The sequence below is a fragment of the Salmo salar genome, chromosome 06 (assembly GCF_965601325.2).
Source record: "Salmo salar chromosome 06, fSalSal1, whole genome shotgun sequence".
NCBI lineage: Eukaryota > Metazoa > Chordata > Actinopteri > Salmoniformes > Salmonidae > Salmo > Salmo salar.
In genome coordinates this window covers 68,929,001-68,935,000 of record NC_138296.1, presented here as the reverse complement: position 1 = coordinate 68,935,000, position 6,000 = coordinate 68,929,001, and the positions used below count along the sequence as shown (strand labels likewise).

The 6,000-nt window shown below is 45.8% G+C and overlaps 1 protein-coding gene across 1 annotated transcript in view; it reads right to left on the bottom strand.

The window, feature by feature from the left end:
- The window catches only part of msraa (methionine sulfoxide reductase Aa), a 91,989-nt gene that overhangs the window by 85,269 nt on the left and 720 nt on the right, over positions 1–6,000 (bottom strand). The gene's annotated exons all lie outside the window — the stretch shown is intronic.

Below are 6,000 nucleotides of genomic sequence, written 5' to 3'. Positions count from 1 at the left end.
GCCAGGATCATTACTCAGCCTGTGACAAATTAAGACAGCTCTCCGTACAACAGAGGCCGATAAGCCTTTAAATTCACTTAACATGCATGCGCATACATGATAAACTCTGCAATATTGCTCACGGGCAACCCAAGTACTCATTCTCTGTCACTGGAGGCCCTGGGTGGGAGATTTGTGATGTGTTTGCCGGGAAAGTTAAAGTCAAACGGCAGAGAGAGAGAGAGCAAGAGCGAGAGAGGCTCACAGAGTCTGCTGGAGTACAGTGACCTGTGGAGATGAGAGCTTTGTGAATAATTCATAGACAGGCAGAGGTAGCCATGCATGCATGGGTGGACCTGGGTGAAGCCAACCTTGGAGAAATCTGAGTTTCCTCCTCCACTGCGTCATCTCCCTCCACATCAGTGAGCACTGGAGGCTAGAACAGAGCTAAAGTCCAACCATGACCATCACACACAGTCACTCACAAACCCAACAACCAGTCCTGCTATCTGGAGACTTCAGATTCTTTGAAAAAGTCAACCATTCTCAAGTTCACTGGACTTCTTAGGTGACTTGTGGCAACACTTTCATAGCAGTCGAGACTTTAAAAGGGCAAGAATCATGTAGCTATTTTTTGAGCATTACATAACAAAGTAGTCATAAGTCTGCTAAGCAGGGGGAGTAGCAACTAGCTAGATAGCTAGCTAGCCAAGCTAAAAGCCAAGGCCCAGTATGTGCTAGTAGTGCTCGTAGTCAAGGCCTAACTTCCTGCCCTGAACCTCCTTTAAAAGGCTGACTTCGTGTGTCAGGTTACTTGGGTCCATCAGAAAGCCCATCAGGAGCAGCTGTGTGTTAATGGACCAGCACTAGGCCTGTGTCTCCCCTCCTCTCCCTCCCCCATCCTGTCAGAGCTGGAGACTGAGGGCCTCACCCCTACATGAACCTGCACTTCTGATCAGGAGGAGAGAACAGCAGCACTCCAACTCCAAACAGCATTTCCTCCAACCTTTATTTACATGTACGGAACCTAAATCTAAAGGACAATTAGGGACTTCTTAATCACCATTGTCTTGATTCTGTGATTCTAGAATTTGGAGAATTGTGATGTATTAATGCTTCATCAGTACAGTTATAGCCTAACCACAGCTGTGAGCTGGGCATTACTTTTCATAACACTGCTGCCTGCTTTCTATTGTCCATAATTTGAATATAAGCTAAATATATGGACAAGTAATGATTAAATCACTGGAAATATTCCAACACGACAGAGACAAGCAAAATATGATGTTCCCACAACAAACTTTCCTAATTATGAGAGCCAGCACAGTACACCTGCTAACTCCACCTGCTATCTGCCGAAAACACATCTGGCAGATTCTAATTTGCCTTGGCAGCGGTTCAATATTAACCTCGAGGCGAACATTTCTTACTTTTCTATTAGCGTTTCCCTACGGTTATTAATCAAGCGCCAGACACGAATCAGAAACCATCATGCACAGCGCTTACCAAGGACGACAGGGGGGACAGGGCACTGCTGTGCCTGTGACAGATAACAGGAAGGGAATATCAGCCACACGGTGGAGATGAGAAAAGCCGCAGGTCCGGGGGGATTCGGAGACAGGGAGACCACTCTCTCTGAAGGGGCTGTAGTCAGTGTGAAATTCAGCGGCGAGGACGTTGATCGTGGGAAAACGGTAGAATGGTAGACACACCGGGTCCTCTGGGGAGGGATGGATGATCCTTAAGGAAACGTTTTAAGTCGTCCCTGACAATCCCCAGCCTCTGTACGTTAAGTGCCTTCCTTTTTGTGAAGTGCCCCGGGGACAACAACACAGCTGGCGAGGAATAACTTACCACGATGGGAACACCTATGGTTTATTTCTGGTCTAATGGGAGTTTAAGTAGAAGTCTATCTGTAGAAAACAGATATAACATATAACTTACCTTACACAGTACCACACTCCCATTGTGAAGTTGAGAATTCATTATTTTGAAAAAACCGTTATGCAGTAGTAAAAAACCACTCAGGCCTGTAGAACTCCAGCCATTTTCAACTGAGAGTAGGCAGCTTGAGGCAACTGCACTAGTTCAGTGCCACCCTCACATAGACTACTATAGATCCATTGGCCTCAGATCTCAAATCCAAACGCTGGAAAATCTCAGTCCTTTGAAGGCGAGATATCTTAACATTTTCTTCAGATAGTCCAACTGTGAGACACGATGGAAAACTAAAGCTTGGTCAACGAGCACTTGGCCTGAGTAACCAGTTGCTGTTGCTTTGCTGTAAAGCCCTCTCACAAAGAGGTCAAACTTAGTGACAACAGAGGCAGTTAAGTTGATGTCATCAAACTTCGAACACTGGCGGCGTATTGCGGTCACCACATTTTTACAATCACCAAACTTTTGAAGGCGAAATCTACTCCCGGTGATGTACTGATGGAGACTTAAAGTTCGATCATTGAAAAGGCAAAAAACTTTTTTTGGCTACAACAATTCTGGCAGTCCTTGATGGAGAAAATCCAGGTCCACTTTTGAGATTCCTTTTGTGTTCAAAAACATAGACAGAAAAGAGACGCGGCAGCTTCGTTCGCCTTGAAGTTACAAAGAAAGATTGAGTTCAAATGATCATGGTCATCTCTTGGCTCAAGTAACTTGCTCCAGTCACGAAAAGAAGCATTGTGAAGTGTTGCTGGATGTTGAAAATCGCTTTTTGGTGACTATGCTTGCGCCCCATTCGCTCTCGGCGTCCTCTAATTTTTCTAAGTAGTTTTCTCGCCTTGTTTTCTTGTTTGGTTTGGGGGGGGTTTTGCGTTGAAGCAGAGCTCCTACACCCTGGGTATTTTGGATTTCCTTAACGCAAAGCTGAGCAAACAGACAAAGGGAGCTGCGATAGAACCCTGCCAAGTCTCGTCTGGCTTTTTCTCTTCCTCTCTTCTCCCTCTCTGCTCTCTCTCTCTCTCTCTCTCGGCATGGCAACCTTCCCGAGAAGCCTTGGCGGAGCTCCAGCCTGTCTGCCTGTCTACCCCCCAAACACCAACCCACCCCCTCCGAAATAAAACTGTCGATTTGGGCAAACATGATCAAAACGAATCTTAGATACATTTTTCAGCAACGCCACTCCCTGGCACTAGACCATTTCCTGCATCTACCCCCTTCCAGATGCACACAATCACACAGTGTGGTACTTGGTATCCTTGCCAACCAACACTCCCTTAACCTCCCCACACCCACACCACAGCCCATCCTCCTCTCCTCTCTCCATCCCACCCTCACCCAAGCAAGGCACCCAGGGAGTTCCTCCATGTCTCTCTCGAAGACACTTCCCGAAAAAGTCTCTGGGACGTCTTTACAAGTCCTGAAGCCGCTTCGCTTTTTCAATGCCGGGGTAGTCTATTCATTGTGTGCCAAGGCACAGCACCTCATGTCATTCTGAGGGGGGCACCTCGGTGCCCACATCGCTGGTGCCAACTCACCACTGTCTGTCTCCATGTTCCCACCATCCAGTACCACATACCCACACCCCCTCACCATCCCGCACCACAGCCTAGCCTGCTGGAAGTAGGGCTGGCAGATGCAGGAGCGGTCCTATAGGGAATAGATAGGACAGAGCAGAACAGAGGCTGTTGATTGGCTGTCAATTTCTCTTAAAGGCATTTTGCTACTTTATTCATTTGTGGATTTCCCAGAAGGTTTGGGACATTAGATTCAAATGGATTTTAAGCTGTGTAGCTACTAGACTACAAAACATGCAAATGTTTACAAAAGGTAAAATCCTTTGTAAGATCTCCTTATGTCCATTAACTGGCTAGAGGTGATGCAGCATGTTTTTTTTGTGAGGTGGAAGGAAAATATGTATTGCCTTGCAATTTGCAACTATGCAACTCATTATTCCTGATTATGAAATAAAACTGGCAACACACTATACAACAGGCAGACTCCATCAGTATCCCTGACTATTCCAGAAGAGGATTGTGGATGGTATGGTACAGTATACACCTTACACAGTCAGACTATTTCAAATGACCACATGAATCAGGATTTACCACTGTTCTCGTTCAGTAGAAGCTGCACTACACAGAATTAGAGCCGTCTGGCATCGGCACAATACCAAACAGCCAGTCATATCATATGCCTGTCAGCAACCACTGGGATTTGGATGAATTTCACCATGTCCATAAAATGCGTAACAGATAACATGACTACTCTGTTATCCAGGACATCATAAGCCACTTCGTTCTGACCCTTCATTCCTCTTTCCTCACAGCTCCACCGCCCCGTCATGTGTGACCTTCAGCAGGCTAACAGCAACATCAGGATGTCTTGACAGAGAGAGCAGAGCCACGTGCTTTGGTGTGGTGCCTGTCTGTGTTGCAGTGCTTACGTCTCCTGGCAACCTGCCAGCTCTATAGTGCAGTGCTGTTGCCATAGGGAAAGCCTGGGACTGGGGAAGGAGGCCAGAGCTGCATGGGGCTGGTAATCAGACCACTGCAGTCCTGCGGGGTGGATCCCTTCGTGCCATTGCACACAGTGCCCATGTGAGCCGCATCTCAAGCAGCCTGCAGCTGCTCCCGCCAGCCAGGCCCTTTCACCCTCTCTCTCTCTCTCTCTCTCTGCACACACAGACACACAAACGTTTTACAAGGGCTCTCTGCTGGATAGCCCGGACAGCCATGTGACTGCGATATGAACGTCTAATTTGGGGCAATTCTGAAGAAAAGTGAAATGCCGTTTACAATATGGCGGGTTAACTAGGTGTTATGTTCGACATCCACTCAGGTGGGGCCCATTTCTAAGAAATCTGCAGGACTCGAGACAAATTACTGTTATCATTTTCCCTTCCTATGTTGACAGGAACCAAGCAACACAAGGTACTGCCATCTTTTTTCTCTCTCCTGCTTTTTCCTTGCGATCAATGTTTAATGTCATCTGGATGAAGCTCATGCGACGAGCTCCTAGTTCTCTCTCTCTCTCTCCTCTCTCTTCCTGCAGTGCATCAGCTACATTGGCCTAGGCTATATGTTCTCATTGTCATCACTGCAGATAACACCCCGCTACCCTGCCTGGTGCATTTCCATTTTTATGTAACTCAACTTGTGTCAGCCATTAACCATCAAACTGGAAGTTTGCCTTTTAGTGCCTTTTTCCATCCTCTGCGAGTCAGACAGGAAACACAATTCATCTTTAATCCAAACGGAGTGTTGGAGATAACATTTTTCTTTATAAATGCCTGAAAACAAGTCCTTGCCATTGGGATTCAGTAAATATTCAGTCACTTTGAGGGCAGTGATACGCAATGAAAATCTCCTAGGAATAAGGACTACATATTTGCAAGATTAATAGTGATATACTGGGGGAAAAAGGGGTGTTGATTCAAGGTACAATTAAGACAACCAGCTGTAATAGGATTGTGAGTTTGCTCAACAACATTTTCACACACAAACGTTTTGCTGTGAGTTTGCTCAAGACATTTTTTGTTGCGCAAACTCACCAGCCTATTGCAGCTGGTTGTCTTTTTTTCTTTGTTTTTATTACAGTGTATGCACTATCATTTCCCACAATGGTTTCACCTCTTTTAACAAGCTTGTGAACAGGTTGCCTCAGCCAGGTGTGTGTGTGTGTGTGTGTGTGTGTGTGTGTGTGTGTGTGTGTGTGTGTGTGTGTGTGTGTGTGTGTGTGTGTGTGTGTGTGTGTGTGTGTGTGTGTGTGTGTGTGTGCATGCATGTGTGGAGGGAGGGAGAGACATCCACTCTACTATTTCACTTGTTTTCCATGCCAATAAAACCCTTAAACTGTATTGAGAGAGAGAGAAAGACATGACTACATAGAGATAGAGTTGATGATAATTGCAGGAAATAGTCAAACTGGAAACTTTGTGATGGGAAATGTCTGTGGTTAAATCAGCTCTTATTGCATCCCTTCGTCATGGCAAAAAGCTTTCAGACTATAGCAATATGTTGATTATCTACCCTGATTGTCTAGACACTTTTACACAAAATTTGAGTCATTTAACAGACGCTCTTA